The sequence below is a fragment of the Phaethon aethereus genome (assembly GCF_964289735.1).
Source record: "Phaethon aethereus genome assembly, chromosome: 2".
Classification (NCBI taxonomy): Eukaryota; Metazoa; Chordata; class Aves; order Phaethontiformes; family Phaethontidae; genus Phaethon; species Phaethon aethereus.
Genome location: NC_138582.1, coordinates 100,883,267 through 100,911,065, shown reverse-complemented (window position 1 = coordinate 100,911,065; position 27,799 = coordinate 100,883,267).

Sequence of the window (27,799 nt, the reverse complement as noted above, 5' to 3'; positions counted from 1 at the left end):
TTGTGATCTCAAAACACATTAAAACTTGAGCAATAATTATACCAGTTACTTGGGTACCACTACCAAGAAAGCCCTAGGACTGATCCAAAGTACGGACTCAATCAGTGTCAGTGGTAAAGCAGGTAATCCTTTCATATATGATCGTTGCACACCATATTTGACATCTAAGGTTTTCAATGTTTGTTATTGCCAGGAGAACCTGCAGAATAAAGCAGACACAGTGCTCTTTTGAAAGAAGAGTCCACACTGAAAATGATTCCCAAGTTATGAGTGGAAAGGCTGATGGGCAAGAAAAAAAGGAACCAGAAGCTGAATGTGTCTCAACTTCCAAATGCTCAGCTTATTTGCTTTACCTTTTCATAAAAAAAGATATTTTTAAAGATTTTACTATATAAGTAGATTGACAATCCTGGAACTTGTATTCCTAGTATGCATATAACTTTTATTACAACCTTTCATTTCACCAGGGCCACACAACAGTTAATACATGATCTATTTCAGCCACTACAAAACTTGAAGAATAGAACCTTTCAAAGGAGTTTTTTGACCTCAGCAACAGCTAGCGCTTGTGCAGTATCAGTGAAGCAAGGGTACAGGTGCTGGTCTCAGAACAGTACTTACGAGGAAGATCTCCACACTGCAAGATGTCCAGAGGCATCTGGCGTGCTTCATGCACAGAGCATCTCCTTAAAGGACTAAGGGTGACATGAACCAAGCCCATCCAAGGAGGAGGACCTCTTGGAAGACACAGAAGTTCATTATTAGAATTGCGTTGGATGTTTTCTCCCAGTTACATCAGTGCTGCACCTTCTAAGAGATTAATAAAGGACAGCAGCCTCTCAGCTATCAACCCACCTTTCATAATGTTTAAATCTACCCAGGAAAGGAAGTGGGAGGAATGTTAGAAATCTTATTCAGGCAAAATATGTATCCACTGGAGATGGGGAAATTTTCTGTATGTCTTGACCTTGTGGGCTGTCTTTGCTGAAAAAAAAAGCCAATGTAATTTCATAAAGGTTTTATGAAAGGCTATAAGCATGAGCCCTGTGTACCATGCAGACTTTTAAAAAGTGGTCTTTCTGGCCTTTCAAGCTCTTGAGAAGGTGTTTAGACTTCTGTACTATAATATTTGTCTTAACTGATTTGTACAGAGCTTTCCTGAGCACGGGGAACAGAGGTGTGAATGGCTCAGGTGTCGGTCCAAAGGCGCCACATCCTCACCCCCAATTTTCTCCCGTCACAGCTTCGCCATCTCCACGCTGGACACCAAACCTTGTGTGTCCTTCCCACCAGGGCCTGGGGGTTTCCTCCCCTGCTTAGGTGGGTACATCTGGCAAGGAGCCAGCACTGCAAGGGTTAAAAAGGGGACCTTTTCCACCCAGAAGTCTGAACCAACTCCTTTGAAAGCCATTAGTCTATTGTATAAATCCCTCCTGGTTTTGAGGATTACAGAACAAATACATTGTAATGGCTCCGTAGGAACCTGGCCCATGGGGTCACCCTGACTTTAGTTTGTGCATTATGTCCCAAGTGACAAAAATCGAAGCACATTAAATGCTTCATGAATGTGAAATGTCCAGGGTTTTAATCTTGGGAGCTTTGCGGTCCTACAGCTTGTCCTGAACCAAAACCCACAATGCCGACTGATTAGAGAGAAGCCAGCTTCAGTTGACAAACTTGCACCAGGCAAATTCAGATAGTTTCAGATTTAGAGTAATATTTGCTCAGGGTGTGTTGGGGTGGGGTTTAGGTAGCTTTATACATTATAGTAGAGCATATGCAATAAAGACATACATAATTTATGCAGAAAATATCCCCTTCTATTAAAAGAAAATATTAAAAAAATTATTGGTCTAATAAGACACTTACAGACCCTTCATAGCTGAATGACACCAAATAACTACACAATTTCACTGAATTTGTTTCCAGGTGAGAAAGATATTAATGGAATTTATAAGCAAAGAGAATAAGTTAAAAACTTACCAGAGTCCCTTCAAGACTGTCACCTGACAAATCATTTTAAAGCAACTCTGCCCACTTGGTTCCAAAAAAGAAAAGGACATCCCTTTACTCTCCACTCATTAATTTGTGTGGTGGAAGAATTTCTGCACCCTCCCTCACCCTCAGCTCTGCCTCACTCTGCTTCTTTTTTTTATAAGCTAGCAGACCTTTATGTCGACTTGAAACTGCCTGGCTTTGATAGGTAAATTCTGGCTGATTTTACTGACTGCTCATCATACTCTGCGTTAGTTGTACTTTTCACTAGATATTTTGGTTAAGAATTTTTTTACCGAGAGAATTTCCATTCCTGGCAGAGACGGAGACCCCAGTAGCACTTACTGAAGGATGGAGGAGAAAAGGAATATAACAGGATTGAACTGCTGCTGTTTAATATTTGAAAGAATTAATAGCAGCTGGAAAATACCAACACTTTCAAAGAAACACAAACATATGCTACAGTATTTGGCTGTTTGCTTTGGGGGTTGTGTTGCATTTGTTAATCTTTTTAATAGAAGTATTCATAAAATTATTGTGGGGGTTTTTAAATTATTTTATTTGCATTTTGTTACTTATCCTCTAGGGAATTATATGCTGTGCTCTCTCTCATAAATACAAACCTTTGACATTTTGGAAGAAATAAGCATACATTCTGTTAAATTACATTTGAAGAAACACTTTACAAAGTTAAATTTCACTTTTCAGCATGATGCCAGGGCTCTTTTTCCGTCCTGCTGAACACACTTTTACATTAGACAGTTTATCATTTTAAAGGAACTTCCTGAATTTATTCTTTATGGATTTACTGAAGAAAAACAAGTATTGCTTCCCAAGCCAAGGCTTTGCAAAATTGCACAGCAGCAGATATTTTCAGCCAGTCTGATGTCTTGCTACAATAACATCGTAACACAACCTTATCCCAGTGGGGACGGGAACATGCTTGAAGCCTCTCTCATCACCAGAAGGACTCCCCCCTCTTGCTCCGATAATGACTTTCAGTCCATCTAATCTCTTTCTCTCAAAGATCCTGTGATATAGCAACCTTGCTCAAAAAAAGGAGAAAATGATGCCTTTACATCCCCATTTCTTGCACAGCTGGTGGCACCGGCGTGATGCCCATGGTGCTGGGGCCGTACGAACGGGTAATGGCAGCAGCCGCTTGCCAGGCAGCTGCTGCCCGGTGGCCGAAGCAGAGGCTTTGCAGGTTGAAACCGGGTCTCAGGGTGTATCTCCCCCATGAAAGGATGGAGAAAAGCCCAAGCAAATGCCCAGAACTGGAAGCAGTGCAGCCACGTTGGCCAGCAGCCCACCTGAGCACTCAGACTTGGCTTTGCTGCTTTCTGGACCTCCGCTACCACCTTCACATGGCACTGCTCTACGCCGGGAGGATTTTCAAGCCACCTAAGAGCTGCATGCTGTACTGCTACGGCTGCTACGCAAAATAGCATATTGCCTCGAGCAATTCACTTTGGTTGTTTCTAAAACTAGGGTAAGGACCTTACTGGGCTTCCAGAGGTACTGTGAGATTTCTGTAAGCACGGGTAAGTGCTGAGGACTGCTGCCTGTGCTGAACAAGTACCCACCATACAGCTCACCAAGCTCTCTCAGCTGCAGGACTAAGGACTCAAACAAAGAGCAAGATCACAAGCTTCTTGAGCTGCAGCGATTTCATTTCAATCCAGCACTGCATTTCTCCTCTCGTACTATGGACAAGTCCACGTTTATTAAGGGACTCCATTAGTCTTTCCTCCGCCTCCACCTTGCTGCAAAATGTTTTTTCCTCCAGGGTTATAGCAGCAGCTGGCACACTATTTCCTTCTGAGGTGTAGCCAAATAATGGCCTTTTGGAGGGCGATCTGTTTCATCTCTTTTCTCCATATGTTCCTTTCAGCGGAGGGGTTTAATACACTCATTTTCACAGTAGCTATCCAAGTGTTTTTCGTTTTCTGCATCTATTACTGAAATTAATAAATGTGCACAAGTCAATGAGGCATAAGAGTCAGATCAATATACCAACGCTTTATTTTGGGACTGTGCTGTTGTTTTTTTCTGGGGGACCTGGACAGAGCAGGGATTAGCCCTGCCCAAAAGTCGATCCCCTTGTCTGGAGCACAGGGAAGTTAGTCATGCTTACGTGAGACAAGAGAACAGTCTTCTTCCAACAATATAGGAGTGCTTTTTCCAAATGGATGCAGCATCCATGGTGCAGAGGATCATGTTTGCTGTAGTAAAACTACTTCATTTGGGGCTACAATTTTTTACCAAGATGGCCATACAGCAAAGCAGATGCAGGCAAACTTGGCAAGCACCATATATGTAAACAGATAGATGGAAATATCAGGGCAGGAGCAAACAATAATAAGTGGAGCTTGCAAAAGTGTACAGCTGTGCTGTCAGAAGCCCTCCTGTTGTAGCTTGGCCTAGGAGACTTTTTACAGCTGAAAGTGGTTCAGTATAACTGCATCCACACTAAGGAGCTTAATCTGTTTAAAACATATATCACTGCATGCAAACTGCTATGTACCTGTACCTAAGGCAGAAAAACAAAGCCAGGGAAGTGAGAAACCTGAAAGAAAGGGTGGAGGAGCTGGCAGCTGATCGCAGATTGTATGCTGCATCCTCCCCTCACCTGCCACTGATGTTGTGTTTTGAACACCACCCCAGTAACAGTGAACAGTTTGGAGAGGCATGGAGCAAATCAACTCAGGAAAGCCATCATCTGCCAAGGAAGGCAACAGAAGGACATGGCAACACACTTTGCCTGGGGATTTGGGAAGGCAAGATGCAGGTGGCAAGGGAGTGTCAGACCTCAGAAAAAGAAAAAGCTAATGACCATCCACCAGAACCGAGGAAACCTGGGGTGCAAGAGCTGTCACATGAGAGATCCTCTGGTGTCCAACTGAGTCCCTTTTCCTTCCATAACATCAATAACATGGACTCTCTCCTTTGCCACCTATTTAACACAATAATTGTAGAAGCATCAGATCCTGGAGATGCCTACTGTTATGTCAAATTTGGCTGAAATCATTAAGTGTGTTCAAAATTTAGACAGATGTATAGGGGCAACCTTATTTCCTAAGAAATAAAGGCAGATCAATGCAATGAATTAAGAAAGGGCAGTGGAATAAAGAACGAGTAGCAAGGACACTTGAATTTGATGTGATGAAGGACAAACTGTGGAGGGGTTTGAGGAGGAGATTGACATGAGAAGAGCAATAGATTTCAGAAGATAAGTCTTTGAAGTGGTATTTTACATGGAGGGAACATGAAAATTGAGGAGGCCAAAAAGGAGAATGAAGGCATCAATATGAGGGATTGCAGGATCCAGACTGTCACTGTCCACAGTGATGTGATCAAAAATAACAAAGTTAGGTTTTACTTCGGGCAGAAGGAATTAAGTGTTCACTAATCTTCCCAAAACTGCTGCAGCCTGTTCTGGTGAGACATTAAGGTGCTCACTGCCAAATGCCAGGTGTCCTGCTTTTCCTCCGCAGAACTAGGAATCACAGATCTTTATTTATGGGCAGCACGAACAGATCATTCAAAATAGCCCAAAGAGGGAAAAAGCCCCAATTCATGCCCTGGAGAACTTATAGCCTCAAGAGAGTACACATGAACACACTTGAAAATATTTGAGGCACGCCAAGATGCATTTCTTACACCATTCGGAACTGACTTCACTGCTCAATTTGCACTCCCTGCAGCATGGCTTGCGAAGAGAAAACAAATGGCATACCAGACCACACAGAGAAGCAATATGGTTACCAGCAAAACATTTATTAGCTTAGGAAAAGAAACACAAAGGCTTCTTTTCAGAATTTCTCCCTCTCCTTGCAGTCCTCTCCTCATGTACAGAATTTTCCTTGCCTGGGCTGTTATTTTACAGCAATCCGCTCCACAAATTTGTAGTTTTTTTAAAGCAGCATTTTATAGTGAAATCCCACTCCCATTATTTAAAAGTGACTATCCTAATTCTCAAAAGCAAGACAAGAAATGCACCTCCAGAACAGGCTCTAACAATAGAGCAGATCTTGAATTTATCCTCATTGGCTGAGGTCAGCTCATCGCTCAGAAGAACTGTATCCAAGTGAAGACAAGAGGATGGGAAATATAGCCACCCACACCGAGTAACAATAAATTCAATTTCCTCTGCAGTGGTATTACGTATTTCCCTCTCATAGCTCATACTTTTCATTTCTATTCCCTTAGCCACCACTGGCTGGGCTTTTAATGTTTCTCGCACCAAAGATTCTCCAGGCCCTTTATTGCTTTCTACCCAACCCTACCCATTCCCTCTGTACCTTGCGCTCTCTCATTTCATCCTGGCCCCCTCATTCTCCCTCTCTCTTCCCCCATCTCTCCAGCTGCAGCAGCTCTTTCTGTTCCTCTGGCAGAGCATCACAGGGTGGAAGCTGAATAATAAACACGCATAACACGCTAAACCCCTACTCAATCAGCGTACATGCTGTCAGTACATACGCTGACTACCCATCTATTTCCAGAAATCCTGAAAGAGCTACAGAGGCTTATGCTATTAATACACTTTGGAAAGAGGGGAAAATTCCCGTCAGAGGCCTTAAATGACTCCACAGCACCACAGCCGACCGTCAGCCCCTTCCAGCCTCCGCAGCACTTCTAGGGTTTGCGCAATTTTCCAGCTTGCCCGGATTTTACACCCCAGTGAAAGGCCTCGACTCCCGCTCTCTCTGCTGGAATCGAGCAGCCTGGAAGAAGCCTTCACAAACAGCAAGCATAATGCCAAGGAGAGAGAAGAATAACCAAGGAGACAAGTCACTGCATTGGCTCCTCCGTTTCTCTGGCAGGACTCCCTGGCTTCGCTCAGAATATGACTGACTTTGTTGCTTTCAACATTTTCTTCCATTTCGAAATATTTTACTCATTAGCAATTCTCCTTATGCTCAGAACAGGAGATAGCAATCAAGTTCTCCTCTTCCTAACCGCTAAATGCCTTGATGATGGCGCTTGAAAAGCTGCCCTCTCCACCATGCTTATCTTCCCAGGATTTTTGCTGTTCTCGCTTCACCCTCCCTTTCTGGCAAATCTCACCTGCCCTCAGATGTTTGGGTACTGTTTTCTAGGCCGATGATTCACATATACAGCCTTTTGCCACTAGGATAATCCTCCATCCTCGGCCCTGCCTCTGTACCACACATCTTCCCATCAGCTTTCGCTTACCTGCCTCACCCAGCCCCAGCTTCCTCAAAATTAATTTTTGACTCAATCCTCTCTTTTCTTTCACAAAGTCTGCCCATATCCCAAACCCTGATGCTTCTTCAGTCTCAATGTAATCCAAAAGCCACCCTTCGGCTTTCATCTTTACCAATATGTCTTTTGTTTGGGCCTCCATTTATTCTACCTTGTTCCTGAAGGACCTTTGGGGCTCTTTCACATGCACCATCCAATTTCAGTCCACACTAGAGACAACTGCCAGAACTGTTTCACTTTCATCTCCATTTGAGCCTGTTAAAACTCCCTTCACCAAACCTCACTGCTCACCCCCATCTGTAGTTGGGCCAAACATAAACATCCAATTTCTAAATTCAAAGTTTTCTAGTCCAGGTCCTCCTTCCTCTCCCCCCTCAATCAAGCCTCCTGGCATCCGTCCACCAGCTATTGGACAGGCAACAGCACAGTACACTGTGCTTTTTAAGGTCTCTCAAAATGAGAGGTCTCCATGCTTGTTTCTCCTGAGGGCCTGCTTCTGACATGCTCCAATACGTCAGTTAACGTTGTCTATGTAACCTGTCACTTTGAGGCCTTTCCTCAACTCCCCGCTGGTGTCTCCCATCTCATTGTTGTGGTTCGCAGATTGGTGGTTCCTGTGCCTGGCAATGTAGTGAACATATGACCCCATAAACACTTCAATACCACCACTGCTTCTTGGCAGACATTGCAGTGCTGACACACTGCCCACCGAAACAAAGCCTACGGAAGGCAAGGGCGCCTTCCTTCCCAAACCTACCACAAGCTGGACAGAGAAGTGATCTCTTACCACAGTGAAAATCGAGCCTCCAAGAACAACTACTCTCTGGATACCTCTGAAGCTGGCAGCGCCCCTTTGGGTGAGGACTAGATGCCAGCCCAAGGGAGGGAGTCTCCACTGCAGCAAGAACATCACACTGAAAAGCCAACCTTCTCTTCCCTCCTCCAAGCAGTTTGCTAGAAGACACAGAGAAGGTGCAGTAGAGGTAAGTGCTAGAGAATTTGTGATGTTGGCTGGATGTAACTGTGGCAACCGCACTGCGTGGCAGTCCGAGGACATGCGGCAAAAAGTGAGTCAGGATCTTGCCAACCGTTTATTGACTTCTCAGGCAAAAAAGGCAGAGGAGTCCCCCGCATCCCTATCTCATGTGAGTGCTCTTGTAAAACAAACCACACAGGCAAACAGGATTTGTAGGATCAGGCTGGATTGTTTCCAAAGCACATACTCAGTGCAGAAAGCTGCAAGAAAAAGAATAGGTACTGAGAGGAACATGATAGCTTACCACCCTGACAAATCAACAACGGGACTATTTGAAGGGAAAAAACTGGTTCAGCTACTTAGGATAATTTATTAATATTATTTTTACAGGGATAATAAATAGATAAACCTGTCCTACTGCAACTTAAATAAAACCAGAAACTGCAATCCACATCAAGCTATCAATGGAAAAACAATGCATCACGTTATAACTCACATACTGACACCTCATTTTAAATATCAGCAGAAGTCTGCATTATTGACTAATCGCTTCTGCGATGCAGTTTCAAAAAGAAAATCAGGCATTTTTTCCCTACTAAAACATGAAATAAATCCACTTGAACTGCTCTTTTGAGATATTTTTACAAATAGGTAACAAAAAAAAAAAATAAGGGGCCTTCACATTTTATTAAAGAAAACACTTTGGTTTTAGGTTGAGAGTTTGCTTTTTGCTATCTAACAGCCAAGTTTCAACAGAGCATTAGCTTTCATAGACAATATCAAAGCCTCTGTAAACACAACCCTATCAAACGAAGCAATAGTAGAAGTCGTCCTATAGTTATGTGAACACTGTCATTTTGGGGGTGGCACTTAAAGCGCCTCGAGACCCAGACACAGACCTGAAAGGCATTTTAATCAGTGAACTGTTGTTGCCTAAGCCCTGTCTTCTCCCCTGGCACAATAACCAACATGCCGCCCTTCTCATCTCCCATCTGGGTCTGGCTCTTCTCTTCATATGGGAGCGGGATGACATCCAAGCCCTCACCGACAACAGCGCCGCCTCTCCAGGACTTACCCCCTCCTGGCTCAGCATACAGGGTAAATCCTCTCTTTACCCAACTCCTTGGCCCGGTTTTTTTCCGGTGCCACACAGAGTCACCCCATTCCCCACTGGCTACTCTGATGGCTCTCGTAGGCGCATGGACCAGTTGGTTATTTCAATACCCACCCTATCTCTGATAAGGAGGGCAATTAGATTAGCTTACTGCAGGCAAAATCAATAGCAGACATCTGGGGAGCAGATTAGCCAGTACTAATTAGAGCTTTTAGACATTATTCAAATAAAATGTATGAGGTTAATCAACCAAGGTGGAAAAAATCCATAATATTCTAAGTCTGTCCTTGGTTCGTCAACCTGGCTCACTTTGGAATTAGAAATGGAAAGAAATTCCTGAAATAAAGGCAAGCTTTTCTAGACTGAGATGGATAGGGAGAAGGGCAGTATTATTTATTCATAGGGAGACAGGTGGTTTTTTGTCAGATCAGAGATATGTTCTGGCTTCTAGACATTTAACCTGATTTGCAAACTATTTGGGAATTTATCTGAATGAACTTGACAAAAACCAGAGCCATATATTTTGAATCAACTTACTCTTAATGAATTATTTTAGTTACAGCTTTTTACTTTTAAAGGACATATTTTAAAAATCATAAAATTATATATGTAACTAACCAGCTATAATTCCATGGCAACATTTAATCAAATTAGCCATGTATTTATATTCATTTAAATAGTATTTATTTCTTAAAATCTGCTACTGTATTGGGCATGTAAATGTCTGTTTTGATACATACTTCATGCATTAATTTTCAGGCAATATATTACCTTAACGTTCTTCAGATTAGATTGCAATTAGATAATATGTTCAAATATGAACAATAAATTTTCAGGGTAGCTTTCTTTGAGTGCTCATCTACAGAAAATTTTGCTTAATAGGAATTTCCTCTGTAAACTATTGGAATTCTCATTTCTGGAAAGGATTATTTCTCCGTGCAATGAAATATTTTTTCCCCAAAATCATATTCTTAAGGAGTGATTTAGAGTACAGCAGGAAGATAAACATGTCATCTTAAATATGAACACGAGATGAGTATGTCACCTATAGTACACTTGAAAAATGTCTTCCTGATTCTCAACAATAATCACAAACTTAAAAAGACAGAAAAGTTGCCTTATTTTAGATGTCTAAAAATAAAAGTAATTCTATTGTCTAAGTAGAATTATAGAAAGTGCAAGTATGCACACATAATTTAAAGAGGCTTTCTACTTCAGAGACAGAAGAAGGATTTATTTATTTATTTATAGTCAGGGAAAACATAAATCAACAAAACCCATAGTAGGGCCCAGCTACCCAGTTCTGAGATTGTGCAGTTTGGCACAATCAGCCGAAATTAGCCAAACAAGTCAAATTAATATTTTCCTAAACCATCTGGATTGAAGCACATCCTTACAATATTTGAACTTGGTTCATTTTTAAGTACATTTCCAAGTGCTTCAGTGAACCAGGGCTTTGGCGAGGACCAAGCAGAGGGAGAGAGGCCAGAGTCCTGCTCGGGTCGCTGTGCCCAGTGGATTTAGACCCAAGCCTAGGGCCTGACTTTCTGCCCTGTTTGGATTAGGGTTCAAGAGCAACACATTTGTGAACATACCTTAAACAGCGGAGACCAAACCCTGTTCGCAGTGTCATCCCTGTGAATGTTGGAATAGCGTTCCAGTGATATGAAGGAGCCTTAAATGTCCCCAAGCTAACCCTGCTATGTATAGCTTAAGTGCAAAAAAGTGATCAGGCAGGCAACAAATTCCCTAATTCCCTACAATTCTTTGTGCTTTGGGGCAGGCAGAAGCGGATGCCTGCCAGCACGTGGGACGCCTTTCACTGTTAGCCTGAAAAATATACTGAAAATAGGTTTTGGTTAAACTGAAGGTGGTTTTTCAGATCAGCCTCTGAGATCATATTGAGGCATGGAGCGGCCCTCTCTCTCACAGCTCTCCTCTGCACGGGTCCAACACGGTGCCAGCGGCGGGGATGCCACACCTCTGCACAAACAACAAAAACTGCGTAGGTACTTTTCACAGTCCGAGAGATGGACTTACAGTCTCAGAGGTGGCTGGAGGTTAGGGGAAGAAACACAGTGCCCCTACTGATCTGCTGGGCTACCCTCTGCATCTCAGTACATGCCATTTTTTGACTAGGATTTAATTTTTACACTATTTTTCCAATTTCTCCACCTTTTGTATCATCTTTTTAGGCTTTTTTTATTACACTACAGCACATTTTTCAGCTATTTGCAACTGCACTTTTTTTTTTAATACCTTCTCTTCTTTATAAATACTTTTAAACCCACAAATGCAAATACCAATTTCAAGATGTTTGAGCCCCTCTTTGGCATCTCACATGCATCTCATCTCATAGGGATTTGGTACAGACTGGAGGAAATCTCATGCCATAGCAGAGTAAGGCCATTAGCATTACACCAGTATAAATGGCATTCACAAATGTAATTTTATTTGAAAAATACATTTCCATGAGAAAGTAATAATTCCAGTAACACACTTTCTGCATAATATATTTTTGTTTCATATGAGCTCCCTGCAATATTATAGTATAGTAGGATAGTATGATTATTACTATATTTATGCCCTTTTCTTTGGCTGCATTATATCCAACAGCACAGCTCTTGGAGAATTTTATTTCCAAAGACTGAAGTACTCAGTTGTGTGACGTATGCCCAGCCTCTCAAAGCTAATCAGAATGGATATCTTTTTGAAGCCAGACACCCAAGATTAATAAAATTGTTAACTTGTTTAAAAGCTGAACAATTTGGCTTTTAATTTGGGGATCCTATACCATTGGAATGCCACCTTGGATAGAGCTCACTGTCTGGGGACATAGGAAACCGGTGCTCCTGGCACAGTAATTTTGATATCTGTTTGCAGATAAATGCCTTTATTTGACAAGAGTAGGAGACACATGATTACAGAGATCAAAGCTCTAAGAAATCCCAAATAACTTCTTTTTTAAGTCATAGCAAATAATTAAAAAAATAGCAAGTAAAAAAAGCTAGGTTTAATCTTGGTAGAAAACATCAGGAAACAGTTTCCCCATACCATGAGATTTTTCATATAGTCAAAATATTTTCCGGTCCAAGTTAGGACAAAATTAAAAATCTTGATAGGATATTCTGAATTTTGTTTGGTTCAGACAAAAATGTAAATTTGCCTAATTGTGAAGGGTTCCACTGGGTACTTGTTACACAACTCACATCCAATTGCAAAACCACACTCATCACACCAGTTTAACAATTACAACCACACTTTTTCTTCCTTATTAAAAAAAAAACAAAAAAAAACCCCAAACCAAAAAACCTCTCTATTGCCTCTTTTATCCAAAAAGTTCCAGTTGACAAACAGGCACATTCTGATGGAAGTCGGTATGCTAGATTTTTTCATTCATGTTCTCCGTAAGTTTAATAACCAACTTTATTGAAGGTTTACAGTTATGCAGAGATAGCGCAGTAAAAATGAGACTACTGAAAAATCCAACAGAGACACATTTACCATCCCCTCTTGTCTTCCCCCCTCACCTCTGGTGACCTCAGCTTCTTATTTTAGACAGAGGCATCCCATGCAAACCTTGTGTAAGCTGGACTGGGGAGATGGTCTGAAAGGGATTCCCTTAAGATCATCCATGTTTGGCTGTGGTGGGTGAAAGCTCTGGGGAAATACTCTGCACTAGATGAAGTGTAACACTTTCAGACAAGGACCCTGCAACAGGGCTTATAGAGCTACCAAAAATTAAAAAGTGCAGACAATAGAAATACTGAGTTTTACGAGATTATAACTTTTCTCCTCCCACTAAACTGTGCCACAGGCTATAAATTACTTTTTTCCTCTGGTTTCCCCATCAGAAACAGCCACCTTACCACCTCTCTCTTTACTGGCATCCCCTCTGCTCCACAGGTGCCAACCACATTTTCTCTCAGACAGTTTAGCTGGTTAATATTTCCAGTTAATCTCATAGCAATTGTTCTCAACTTGGATTTCACTTTGATGTCTGCTGCTTCTCGGCTTCAGACCTGATTAAGGATTTGCATGTGCCAGAGAGATGCTGCTTCCTCCTGAGAAAACTGAGCTGCCCCGAGGAAAGGTCCCACCTCTCCGACAAACCCTGCCTTGCTCCCATGCTGAACATCCCCCACCAACCCAAGAGGCGGCTCAGGTGCAAATGGTTGATATGTCCCCTAAAACCCACCATGTGAAATGGCCTTTCACAAGGTTTAAGGTAGCATAGAGGTTTTACTGTAACTTAATTGCTTGTTGACTAATTGCAACTGGCATGATGGCCAGCCACCACACCATTGCTAAACTGAGCTTAAAGAGCGCGCTTCTCGGCATGACTTGGATCATGTAGTTCAGTCGGTTCCTATCATCCCTTTGTCCCTCATATGTCTGACATGTGGATGAAACCTTCCCTATTGTGCCTTCTCTTTTCTGGAGAACAAAGGGGAGCTGACAATGAAGTGGCTGCCAGCCCATTGCCACAGTCCATATATCCACACAGCTGTCATTACGTAGTCAAAGCAGCCGTGCTAGCAGGAGAGAATAAGCAGCCTATGTGAGAGACAAGTGGGCTTAGCTACAAAAAGCTATAGTATCATCTACAATACACACACTGCTATTAATATGCTATTAAAGGGAGGAAAAAAAATCCCCATGTGCAACCCTGTGACCTCAGGGAAATTTGGTAGCAAAGTGCACCTAAAGAGCAGGCTTAGAGGGATTCCAGTGCATGTCCTCTGCCTCCAACTATCCCAAGCAGGCACCTAGCCCGTGCCCTAAAAATAAGTGAAAGCAATTGTGTCATTACGTAAGTATGCCTAACACCCAGTTTTCCATTGAGGAATGCATCAGTTTGCTAAGGTAGTCGGGACTCCTCCTGTTGAGCGCTGACATGTCACATCAGTGGATTTCTTGTTTACAGAAGTGGCAGATTGTTAATCTGAAGGCAATTTCCTGTATTACAACAAAATCCCATTATGTATTTCAGTTGTTGAAAACCTGGAATGAAGCAACAGTTCTGTGATGTGGAAATGCCACTGAGAGCTAAGTGGTAACTGGAACTAAAGTTTATGAAGTAAGCAAGCAAAGAAAGAAGAAAAAAAAAAAGCAGCTCCGCATATGAAATAAGGTCCCCTCTTGAACTACACCTCACTCCCATTGCAGATGGTGAAGAGTATACAAGCCATAGGTTTGTTGTTCCTGGTTTAAGTAAAGAAGAATGGAAATTCATGGGACAGCTGTTCATGGTTTACCAGAATAGGGAGAAACCCCAGAGAAAGCTCTTGTTAAATTGCTCATATGGCCTTTCAACACGTATAGGTCGTACACCAAAATGCAAAGAGTGGGGGAGAAATGGAGATCGTAAGTGGGACCAAGACTGAGGTCACCTGGGGCTCCTGATGGTGCTATACATCCACCTCCCCACCTCGGGATTCATCTCAGCACTGAGTCTCGGTTTCTATTTGTAAGATGAGAATAATGAAGTTTCTCTTTGGATTGCCTTAACATTTACACAGAGGCTCTAACACCCTGGCACCCCAGGGATCTGTCTGGAGCCTGGCCGGGACTAACCCCATCGCTCTCCACCCCCTGCAGACACCGCAGCGGGGACCAGGAGATGGCTGGGAGTACGAGTGATGGATCACCTGGTCAGCGCTGCTCTCAGACCCACACAGCCACCCTGAAACCCTGGCTGGTTAGAGCAAGCCTAGCTGCCTGGCAGCACCGGATCTGCTTCCCAACGTTTCATTGACAGAAACAACAAAAGTTGCTGCGTAAGTTCAGAAAAATAATAAAAAAAACCAACAACAAACCAACTTCATTAAAATAATGCTCCGGCTGCTCCTGAAGATTTTTGTGTCTGGATGGGCTTTGGCACTGGCACAGCAAGAGGCAGGGCAAGATAGTAGGACCTTTCTGGAGCTCTTACTGCCTGGTGTGGACCACTGAGTCTCACCTTGCATCATGCTTTCTGTAGAGACCATAGGGCCAAAAAACATTAAAAATACACACAAACTCGACACCTAGCTTGTCCAGTCCATTGCTCTGTTCACACCCCCTCCTTTCCCTTACAAAACAATCTGTGTTCTCTGTGCCTCCAGGTGGCTTCACAGAGATGTCTTGGGGTCTCTCCCCAGTGGTGTCTCATGGGAGTCCTGGTTCCTTGCTCCCCATCTATGCTGTCTTCTCTGTGGCAAACCTAAGGGCCTGGTTTTATCACAGTACAGGACCAGTCAGCTGTAACTGCTTTTTGACATCATCTGCTTCCCTGTACACTTTCTTGCTCAAGCATCCCTTCAGGATGGTGATCACATTGCCAGGCAACTCCACTTCTCCCCTGCTGACCTCAGGAGTCTTCAGTTGCCACGGCCTTCCCTGCCATCTCAAAGTAAATGCCTCATGACTTCTTCGAGATTTTGGGTTGCTTCATCCCCACTGCCTGTATCTTCAAGTACAAGTCTACCTGCTGCCCTCTCCTAACCAGGGTGAAGGAATTTCCTCCTTACATCTCCTATGTTTTAGGCAGCTCTTTTGCAATGCAGCTGCCTTACCTCTCTGCTTCTGCCATAGCAAAAAATGTGTTTTCCTCCCTGCTTCTAGAATCTCTTGCTGTGATTTTGTTCTATTTTGGGGTTTGTTGGGTTTTTTTTTTTCATTATTCTTTACTGAAAATATTTATACTTCATCCAAGAATTGTAAGCCAAAATACATCATGGGAAAGAACACCATCATGTGACAATCAAGCTACTTCCTCGACAATAGAAAGCACCCTTTCCCTGTTTTTAGAAAGGGTTTTTCCAGGTTCTCAGAGCAGGTATAAAGTCACCCCCACACTCCCAAAAGGAGGATTCAGATTTGTCCTGAGGGACTTAGCATCTCAGCTCATGTTTCAAGCCTACTTGTCAGGTTAAGTCCGTCTTTGGCTGTGAGCTTCATTTTCCACAGTAACCCCTTTTCCTCCCCCTTCCTCCCCCAGGCCCCTGCTACCCCATTATTTGTCCAGGATGGTCCCAAATTGTATGACAGCTTTGTAGTTTCAGTAAACCCAGGAAAAAGGGTTTTTTTTTTTTCTTATTCCAAGTTACTTAAGACACACTGAAATAGAAAATGCTTTGTGCAAGAACGTCACGCTGCCCTCCTCCAACCTCAGCAAAACACACGAGCACTGAGGTGATTTTCTCACCAGCTCTCATCTCTTCCTACAGAGATTTGCTTGCAAAGCAAAGGCTGCTGCAGCAGGCTGGAACAGGGACTTCATAGGTTTTCTTTGAAGCATGGCAAACTGAAGTGTGATTTCCCCCCCCCCAACGGTTGTTCAGTGATGTGGCTTGGGGGTACAAGTACCTACCTGAGGGTGGAGGAGAGGAAGAATAAGTCATTTAGCAGCTCAGATTTCCATCGGGGTCAATACAATTGAGACCATGTCTTGAAACACAGACTAGTTTTCCAAGAGCATTTCATTGTCTAGCAGACAAATGACACATTGGTTGGAGCCGTGCCGATTTATACCAGCATCAACAATGCTTCTGAGAAGAAGTCTCTTTAGGGGATGGGCAGAACCATCACCGTTTGCTGATCGTCGCACCGCTCGGGCAACAACGTCATGACGCAACGCCCGCCTGTGTTTCCACACGCGGCCGAGCCAGGCTCATGGTTCACCACCACCGAAGGAGAGATCTCGTTCCCCACCTCCTCGCAGCGGCTCCAGCACCCATCGGAGGCCGCTGCGAGCAGGTTCGGCTCACCAGTCCTGCTGAGGGCCGTCTCGTCCGGGGGAAGCAGCGAACTGAAGCAGTTCACAGCGGTGCCCCGGGAGCACCGGACCTGGTGCAAGGGCAGAGATGGGGGCACGCCGCCCGGAGGTGGAAGTATTCCGGTGCCAGAATTACCTATCCACATCGTCCTGCCTCCTCACACCGAGCATCCCATGTGAGGGCTTCGCTCTCTCTGCTACCCTGGAGAAGGGGCATATTTTCAGCCATACCCCGTGGCAGGCAGGATTCGACTTTACCTGCAGCTTCTCCCAGAGGTGAAGTGAAGGGAGAAGAGAAGGAGGGGTGCACTGATGAAGAAGAAAGCCCTTGATAGCTTCTTACCATCTCTGGCAGCAGGGCTTGCTGCTACCTAGGTTTATTGGTTTTGAATTCGGGGTTGTTGCTGCCTGTCACGTTTGGTTTTTATTTGTTAGAGCAACACTTTAAAAGCCCGGAGTTGTACAGATTCAGCAAAGGTCAAACAAATTGTTTGCATTTTTGCTATAAAAGGGGCGTGAGGGAGAGGGAGACAGATGGTAAATTGGCTGCTAGGAAGCAGAGCTTGAACTTTTTCAGTCATGTCTCCCTCTTTACTCACAGCTGGCGAAACTCTCGGTTCTACAGCGGGTCTTTCACTGGGCAGATCAAATCCAGCAGCACAAAAACCAAAACTCACCAGGAGCCACACAGGGTGAGAAATTATTTCCTAATAAAACTATAAAGCCCAGAACAATAACTGGGCAACACTGACATGTATTGTTGACCTTTATCACAATCTCTTTATAAGCCTGGTTAAAGAACAGAGGTGCAGTTGCCCTTTGATGTCTTCGCTCAAAGGACTTTACAACCGCTTCCACCAGTGATAAGCCAGGGAAGGGAGAGAGGAGAGGCTGAAACACAACAGAAAAGGCTTGGCAAGTAAATACCTTGTTGTACTTCTGTATTTTTGGAGACGCTACCATAAAAGATACAGGCACAGAAATCACAAGTCGGATGCAACTCAAGCAGAGCAGCTTACGCCTGCGGCAGTCGCTTCAGAGCCGAGAGCTTCTTGGGAACGCACCAGCAGTTCACCAAGGGGGGATGTAGAGGTAAACTTAGCCTTGCTCGTGGGCACCGGGGTTAGCCCTGCTTAGAGGCTACCCGGCACTGACATTTTCCTTGTGCTACACCAGCACACAGCTGAGGCTTCCCAAATCCTCTCTGGTGGTTCCTCAGCTCCCGATGCCCAGCTCTTTTGCAGTGAGCTGCAGGAGAGCTCGCCTGTCCATGAGCACAGCACTATCACTTTCACACCACTAAATGCTCACCAGAGGTGGAGCAGAAGCAGCTTAGGGACAACACCTAAGTAAATCTCTATTTTATTTTTCCACAGTGATAACAAACTGCTGGAGAATGCATGAACAAAAAGAACATGGCACCGTCCCTGCCAGGTTCACGCTGGGACGCTGTTCCTCACTGTGCTTTCTTCTTGCTCTACGCCCCTGCTACGAGGCAGTAATTTTTGGCAGAGGTGCTGGAGAAGATAATGTTTGAAATAGTTATATCTACCAGAGATCCTCTGTCAGAGCCCTAAATCCCATATTCAGAAGCAATGTAAACACTTAGCAGCCAAGGACCAGATGCTCTTGAAAATTCTGCTCCACATCATGCACTGAAAAACCTAACAATTGCAATATGACATGCTAAAAATAATCCCCGATTTGGAGTTTGCTGCTGCTGCAGAATCAAGAGAAATTCCAGCTTGGCTTCAGCTCTTGTTCACACAACACTAAATCTATACAATAGGGCATTGAGCTATGTTGAGATCATGGGGACTTTTTTAGGTAATGATCAAGTTAGCTGCCACAATCTGAAGAGTCTGATAATCAGTCTGATCCCAGGTATTACCATTGCCATTTTATTCCAGACACAAAGAGAGCATACAACTTAGCAAAGGTCAGACGTGAAGTGTGTGCCAGATCTAAAAATTGAACCCATATGTCCCAAGTCCTAACCTTTCTGAGTGAGCCCACCCCTCCTCAGAGAAGATGTTGACCATGAAGCTGTGGTTACAGTGTGTGAAGTCACTTCACATTTATCATCACATCATGGTTGAAACCGGGTTTTGAAAACTATTCGTAAGTAAGGTCAAGTTTCCCAACAACATAGGCCAACCAAACAGATGTCGCAGTTGCCTAAGTGTTCTCAGTACGTCTAGACACCACGTGGTGATTAACACCAGCGGACCATGCTTTGGTACGTGCTAGGAAGAGCAGAGCCCAAGACATAGTAGGTGTACAGTGGAAGCATTTTGGAAAATGCAGATGAAGTCAGAGAGAGAACTGAATGCTTTCTCACACTCTGCAAATAACTGTCTGAGCCTCAGCAGCACCTAATTAAAGAAAACAATCAAGACCGAGACAGACACCGACCACAACTCCTTTGTCAGGATCATTGTAAGGTGCTGCCAAAACATTAGCCTCCCTTGATTTCAAACACAGCCTGACAAACGGTGGAAAGACAATTCCCAAGAGTAGCTACAGCAAGCGCTCCAGCTTCTGCTTTGGAGCGTAATAGATTGGAAATTGTATTAAAACCAAGAACGAGGATTGCGAGCTAAAGCAGTAAAGCGTTATACTTCCTAAACCGCACGTGGGAAGGGGAAATGATGAATCCTGGAGGAGCCGGCAGAGGAAAACAATACACTATCTAGTGCTTCTGCCGCAGTGAGCCCTGCTGGGACCCTGCTGGGAACAGCATGGCTCCTCCCGCCTCCCGAAAGCCGGGTGCTTCATGCCAGCAGTGACAGATATGGCATTGGTTCTGCTTATCCCACACTTTCCTGCTCAAAGCGGCATCCCGCTCTTGAAAGTCAGTCTTCCTCTTCAGTCAGCCACGAGACTCACATGGTCAGACATGCACTGCAGATAGTGTTAGCTTTATGATTAGAGCTGTCTGCTGCGAGACACATTTTAAAATTCATGACCTTTCCCACCAGGGTTCAAAACCGGACTGGCCTGAAGATGAAAGACTGGCTTAGACTCCTGCTGTAAGCCGCTTCCCTTCCTTCCTCCCCCCAGTATTTCTCCTTCAGCATTTACTTCCAACTATTTTACAGGCTGTCTTCCATTAACCATGGTTTTAAAAATTGAAGTTCATTGGTATCTGAACCAAGCACGTGTTTCAACTTTCCAGTCGTGCCTGACTATCAAAGGTATCTTCTTTTGTCAGCTGGAAGATGCTCTAGGAAGGCTGCAGCTGGCCAAAAGAGATAGAGCTGAGTTTTGAAGGGAGAAAAACAAGAGGGAGAGTGCTTACATTGTCCATGAAAGAGGTATTTGTAGATGGATTGACCATAATACCAGTAAGTTGGGGGAGGGGGGGAGAGAGGAGGGGAAGAAGAGACAAGGAAATGCAAAACCAGCCACAGCACATGCATTGGCACTCGCACAGTCCTGGAGACCTTGCCAATGGAAATTAGAGGAATGTGTTTGCTCCTTACCACAATTAGAAGCAACCGAACTAAAAAAAAAAAAAAAAAAAAATCCTCCTCTCGGTGGGATTGTTGTCATGAATTGTATTTTACCACTCTAACACACTCCCACTGCTGGCTTTTTCTCAAGGAAAATCCATGAGAATATGAATGCATTTTCCTAATTTACACACTGCAGACCAGGATGTTTCTGCCAGTTCCCAGCAACTGCATGAGCCGCGTTTCCTAGTCAGGCTGGCCAGAAGACAACAATTCATTTTGCGAGGCACTTTGGGACTGAAAACAAGACCTTCCCAATGCAAAAAGAGGATTCTCTTTAAATGTAAACCACGTGGGACCACTCATCGCCAACCACCTGGCAGCGAGGCGGTCGCACGCGACCGCGAGCCTTTGCAGAGCTAGCCAGGGTGCACAGTTCAGCAGCGAGGATGCCTTGAGCTGTGGGGGAAGCCACCCATCGCCCCGGACGGCACTGCCGCTGGCATGCTGGTCCTCTCCTCTGCTGTCACCCCAGCCCTGGGAAAAGCCCCCAGCCGCTGCTGGGATGCCACTTGCCAGCTATCAGCACATGCCTTCCCAGCATTGCCTCCCCTCTAATTTCCCTACGCACCATTTGCAGGTGGTGCCACGCAACAGCCTGGACCCAGCCCAGGCACCGCATCTCCAGCTGACCGCTTCTTGGCCGAAGCATGTGTCCGTGCATGTCACTGCTTCCCAGGCCACTGTCACCGCAGCAGGGTGGGGGAAGCTTGCGGGGGAAGTGGGCAGGGGCAGTCACAGATGGTGGTGCCCTCGAGGCCCTTAAAATAGCCACCGTTGAGATGATGCAGTGTAGAGCCATACTCAGCCTGTGCTACCTGCAAATGAAGGATGAAGCGGTAGTAAACATCACTTCCATGGTATTTACCCATTGCATGAAAACCATTACACATGCACCTACGATGAGCTTTACCCTGTTGTTCTCTGGCAATGAAGCACATCTTCAGGGACAACTCCTATTACCCTTAAGCTAGCGGTGGTAAAACACCTATGGGGAACTCCCAATGGCCTAGCAAGATGCATGGCCATCCAAACTGCCCATCAGTGTTGCATGGGGAGAACAGAGAAATGCCTCCATGCTGGCACTGAACCCATGTTGATTAGCAAAGCCATTGTGCTGCTAAGTAACATGGAGAAAAACCATGGACAGTCACCCCCATGAGAGCCCAGACAGCCAAAAAGTGCCTGGTGCCTCCCCCTTGCATGCTGCTTAGTTGCTCTGACTGCAGCAAAGCTTTACATATGCGTCTCTTGGCCTTGGTCACTGGTATTTGCAGATTCTGACAGCCTTGACAGGGTAACCAACATTTTCTCAGCTCTGTGACTAATAGTCCTTCTGCCCCTCCCATCCTTTAAGGCCCAGCCTTCATGATTCCCACTGGTTTCCAGAGATGCCAATAGGACGTGCCTGGAGGATGAGAAGTGCATGGCTTTTGTGCGATATGGAGTAGAGCAAGCCTTTAAGCACAGCTCAGCTACTTAAAGTTAACAGCCATAAAAGACTACCTATGATATCAGAAACTCAGGGGAGTGATGGAAGCAACTCAGGTCTCCAGGATCACTTCGTCTTTCATGGTTGGTTTTCCTTCCCTGTCTCAAGTTGCAATCCTCAGCAGTTCCTGAGGCAGGGACACTCAACAGGACTGAAAGTGGAGTGGTTCACCCCAGAGAGTATATGAGGAATCTGAGGAGAAGGCATCCAAGGAGAGACTGTGCAGCTAAGCTCTTCTTCTCCAAGAGTTCCCGCCTCTTCCTCCTCTGAAACGTTCACATGGTCACATAGATTGCGCAATGGCTCCAGTCACCTGGCATCATCTTTGCTGCTCTTCCCAGCCCCACTTCCTCCAGTAAGTGCTGGGATCCTTTCTGCTGCAGTACATGCTCATGGCCATGGCTATTATGCTTTGCCCAGAGAAGGCACATTTTTTTCAACCAGAAAATAAAAGTGTTGAATTACCTCTCTATCCTAGAGGAGACAGAGCTCCTTTCTCCTTGCTCGATATCACAGAGAGAGCATCATCAATCCCTCTTCTCCCCAGTAAGGGCAAGTTCTGCCAGTTGCTGCCAGGGCAACACTACCAACTCACGACCTCAAATAAGATACAACTGAAAAAGGCAGAGACAGTTTACAAAGACCTGTGTCTCTATCCAGTTCAGCATGACAAGGAAGGGCTGGCAGCATTGCATTTCATCGTGCAGACGCCAGACAATGAGAAATTGATTCATGTCAAACCAGGCCAAGTGAAAGTCCTTTACCTAAGCTGAGCAAGAGTCCCCTTGCCATTATTCTGCATAATGTATGGACAGGGGCAGTGACTGATGCCACAACATCCGAGAAGCCTGCTCTCCCGGGAAAAATAGCTGGTAAGGGGTGTGGATTCACTTTGTTGAGTGGAAGTTCAAATTTATCACCCTTGATGTCTTGCCAGAGGTTCAGGGTTTGATTGATGAACCCCCCCTGGGGGTGGGTAGAGGATGGAGATGAAAGTCTGCCTCGGTATTCATTTCTGTGTGCTTTTTTGTATTTAATAAACAAGGATTAGAGTTAATGATGGTGCCTGTTTGCTTTCTTGACCTTCCTGCAGCATAGTTAGAGATGGTGTGGACAGGAAGAGCCAAGCTTCCCAGGATAAAGAGGACCAGAATGGACCACAGCCCAAAGGAGCAGTGCAGAGAGCTGTGTGTCAAGAGAAGGAAAGTGGGAGCTGTGATATAAGTCACTGCCAGTCCATTTCATCCTTGGATCCACACGTCTGCAAGCCAGGGCAAGTTGGGGACATGGCAAATGACAGGGCGTAAGGGGCACGCCATGCCCAGTTGCCAGTGCTCCCGAAAACTGTCGATAAAGTCTCACAATCCCCAGATAAGGCTCAACTGAAATAGGCAGGGATAGCTTGTATAGACATGTGACCCTGACCCTTCACCATGTGAGTGATAGCAAAGAAACACCCAGGAACCAGGCTCTTTCTGTTCCCAAGGCTTCTTTTCAAGTGCCTGTTACTTAAAAAGAGTCTGGCTCCTGGGAACAGTGGGAATTCTCCTCTGTTCCTCAGAGCCTCTGCAGTCCTTGAAGGTTAAAAAAGAAAAAAAAAAAATTTAAAAATCAGTCCTTAGATAAAAGGAACATCCAATTTCTGTCCTGTAAAATACCTATTCTATAACACCATGATGTTCACATTTTGAGACACACCCAGTTTCTGGCACTGCTGTGGCCCAGAATTGTCCATTATTATTTTTGGCCCTCTTATAGGTCCACCGCAGGGTATTTGCTTTGACTCTAGACATCTGCTTGGTCTGTACCACACTGTCTGGGAGAGGATAACCTGCTTGATTTTCCAGCTACTGCTGCTCATCAAGTGCTCTTCATGTGAGTAAGCCCAGGACCTATTCAAATGATCCTGCTGTGAACCATACCCAAAACCCATATTTTCCTGTTGTTGTCTCAGAATGGCTTTGGATTGAAACTTTACAGTGTCCCTAGTTTGGCCTGGGACAACTGAGTCATTTTGTACCAAGGTAGCCAACATTGTTTTGAATCAGAATGTCCCTGATAGTGTGACTCAAAACAGGGAGGGGATTTTCCTTAGAGGTCCAACTAGAGAGGAGGTAACTATAGGCAGAGACCAGTCCAAACTCCTGGTAGCAAGCACACGAAAGTCCAAGTCCAGCAGACATCCAAACAAAAGGCAAATGCCATCATCCCACATCTACTGATGAAGAAGAATGTAAACATCTGACATCCATGAACTTGGAGCACAAGTCTCAGAAAAGGGACAAGACAGGATCAAAGATACAAGTGCCAGGCTAAGCGAGACCCAACCAGGCACGTCAATCTGCCGGTACAGAATACGATACCAAATCTCTATCTAAAACTGATATTCAGTTACCCTCAGAACATTCTCTAAACAAATTTGACCCAACATCATTGAGATACTTGTCTTATGTTGCTGAGGTGTTTCTAATCTGATCCTAGATATCTTACCAGAGGTTTTATCCTAGCTGTAAATGTACGTATTATTCTACTGGTTAGGGCACTGGCTTTTGATATTGGAGACTCAGGTTTGCATTCCTCTACTGAATTGAGCAGCGGCCACCTGATGCCATACCCTGATTCAGCAGTGATGTGAAAGTGAGATGCTAGAAATATGCTAGTCAAAAAAAAAAGTTTCAATATTAAGACAGTTCAAGCACTAACTTGGACAGGCAAAATGACTGACTTCGATTAGCAGCTTCTACCAAACTCACTATCTGCACTCACTTCCACCTGAGCTGAGCACATTTCTAAGAAGCTGGATATTTTTGCAGTGCAAGTAAAAAAGACAAGCCACTTGATATCATACCTTCTTAACCCACTTGCTTACATGCTACTATACTAGTAGATAATTCTCTTTTAAAAGAAAAAAAAAAACACTAAATGGAGAACAAAGATGACACTGTATAGAAATTTTAAAATAACCTAAAGACATTTGAGCTCTGCAAGAGAACTATTCTCTATTAAACTCTACAGAGTGGTTTGAAAGTTCAAAGAAGTTTGTATCATTCTCTCTCTTATAGAATTTAGAGTCATTTTCATAGCCCCCTATTTAATTACTCTACATCCCCACTGGTTTCTTCCTCATTACATTCAATAAATATTTTTCAGATGGGATACTAGAACTTCATTGCCCTTTCATAAAACAGCAAATTGATTGCAAATTACATCCGCCTCCCCCATTATGGATATTTGATTTACTAGCACTTGCAGTACAACATACCATCACAAAGGAAACTGTTGAATTTGGTCCAGAGGATACTAAATAAGGCTCAAAATATTGAAGTTCTGAGAAGAAAAAAGTTTTTACACCTCTGTGTAAGCCAAAGCGTACTGACCTGACAGCCACAGGGCGCATTTCTCCCTCTCTTGTGCAGATGGGATGCACCAGGTGCCTTGTGCATGCCTTGTTCCCGATCACACAAAACAACTACTGCAGGAGCAGCAGCAGCCACAGCTTCCTGATGCTGTTTGGCTGGAAGCCTTTCATCTACTCCCAGAAAGACCACTCCTAAAATCCAAAGACCATCACACTATCCCTGGCTCCTCAGCAGGTAGCCTCTCTGCTCTGAAGCCAACTGGAGTGCCCATCTAACTGGGGAGTTGCTGCAGACACACCCACTGTGAAGCAAACGAAGGTGAGCATTTACATCAAATAGCAAGAGACATCATTTCACCCACTGCTTGTACAAAGCAAGGATTTGAAAATAAATTGACTCTAGAAGGCAGGAAGAAATACAAAACACTTGTTGCATCAGATGCATGTTACACAACTCGGCAGGTGTGCATTTGTCAGGTCTATGTTCTTCTCCATTAAAAGGTTTCTTCTAATGGAAACCTTTAAATTCTGTTTATAGGCACACTGTTCATATCTGCGTCCTCACCAGAGAGTGAATTTGGGGAAATCTCAAACATCGCTAACAACCTCTTTCCAGAGAGAGTATCATTGGCGGTTTTGTCCTGTGTTTGTAAGAGATTTCTCCCAGCTTGTGCATTGATCGCTTGCACAGGCTCATTTCAGTTCCTCCATAATGAACAGCCAGGTGCACTCTGTGCCGAGTAAGAAAAATCAAGCAGCAGAAAAGAGATTGTCTTTAGTGTAACCTGCTTCACTTACCATCACCTGAGCTTGCTGCTTTTTTTCCCACTGTGCCCTTGTCTCCTCTTCCACCTTTGAGTCTATTAACACCTCTACGAGGAAGAAAAAATGTCCAACTGTTCTCTCTTAAATTGGAACACCCTTCATGAAGACGTCGTACATGCAACATTAGACCAGCTCCAGGACCCGCTCAAACAAAGCCTATCAAATTCTGCTTGTTTTAAAATTTCCATCCTCTCCTAATTTTATTAGCTACATGCTACCTCCCAAAGCTGTTGATGAAAGACCAGTGTGTCAGAGTTTCAGACAGTCGCAAACAGCAATGGGGAAGCGGCACTTGTTCTTAAAAAGTGTACAAGCTCCAGCCTTATTTAGACTCTAGCGTAGGGTTTTACAATTACAGCAAAGTGAAAATGCAGACTGTATTAGCAAAAAGGTGCTCCAGCTGCAGCCCGTTTCCTGCACATGATAAACTACCCTAGCTAGAGGAGATCCCTATCACTACAATAATTTCCATTTTAGAGCCTTTCACAACTATCGTGAGGCAGGGATGCTACTCTCCGCTCTGCATTGCTACCCAGTAAGTGGCTGGGAGCACACGACAAGTGTGAAGCAAGTCCAAGGCAGGCAGAGGGAGCTGGGACGACCAGCGAGGTGGGGATGGTTGCCCAGTGCCATACAGCTAGTCAGCGAAAGTCAAAGAGACCAGAGCCCGGATCTCCTGAGCATCAGTTCAGAGGCATGGTTAGGAAAGGCAGGGACCAGATGGAAAGCCTGTGCTGCAGCAATAGGATAGCAAAGGGAAAAGATTGGAAAAACAAGAGGGAAGAAATCTCATCCCTCAATTGGCGGCCAGAGCACACAGGGCACCCTGCCTGCGGGGGCACAGCTGCCGCATGGCCTTGAGCCCTTGGTGGCTGGTACTTGTTGGCGAGGTGCTTTGCCCCGCGCCGTGCTGGCGAGGAGGTCTATGCTTGGTGGCAGCCTAGCACAAGCGCTGCCCAAACCGGCACCGTGCACGTCCCTGCTATACACAACTGTTCTGCCCAAGCTGTGCATTTCTGCTCCATTTCCCAAGTTTTAGCTTATGTCTGGCAAATACAGCAGCATCCATCAATCGATCTCAGCGAGGCTGTTATCTGCAAGAGCGATGTTTCTCTCCGCACTCTCTCCTCCAGCTGCCTCCTCAGCCAAACCAACTCAGCCAAACCATCTTGGGGCTCCCAGGACAGGCCCATATGCCCAGCATCTGGAGGAGGAGGCACACAGAGAGCACAGCCCGCGCCTTGCCAGGGCCACTGTAACCGTTGGAGGTTTTCTCCCCCAGCACAGCCTTGATCGGGATCCTCATGCAGCCCACCAAAACAGGCAGACGGCAGCCACCTCCGGGTCCCTGCAGGAGCTCCCAGAAACCCTGGGACAAAGTGACAAATGCCGTCTGGAGGAGCATCTCTTCTCACCCTTTCCATAGAAAGGATCCCCAAGTGATGCATATCCTGAGACGACAGATAATATTGATTGTTGGAAACTCTCCTGAACGTTACGCTACTGGGATCTTAATATTATTTATCCATAGCTTCT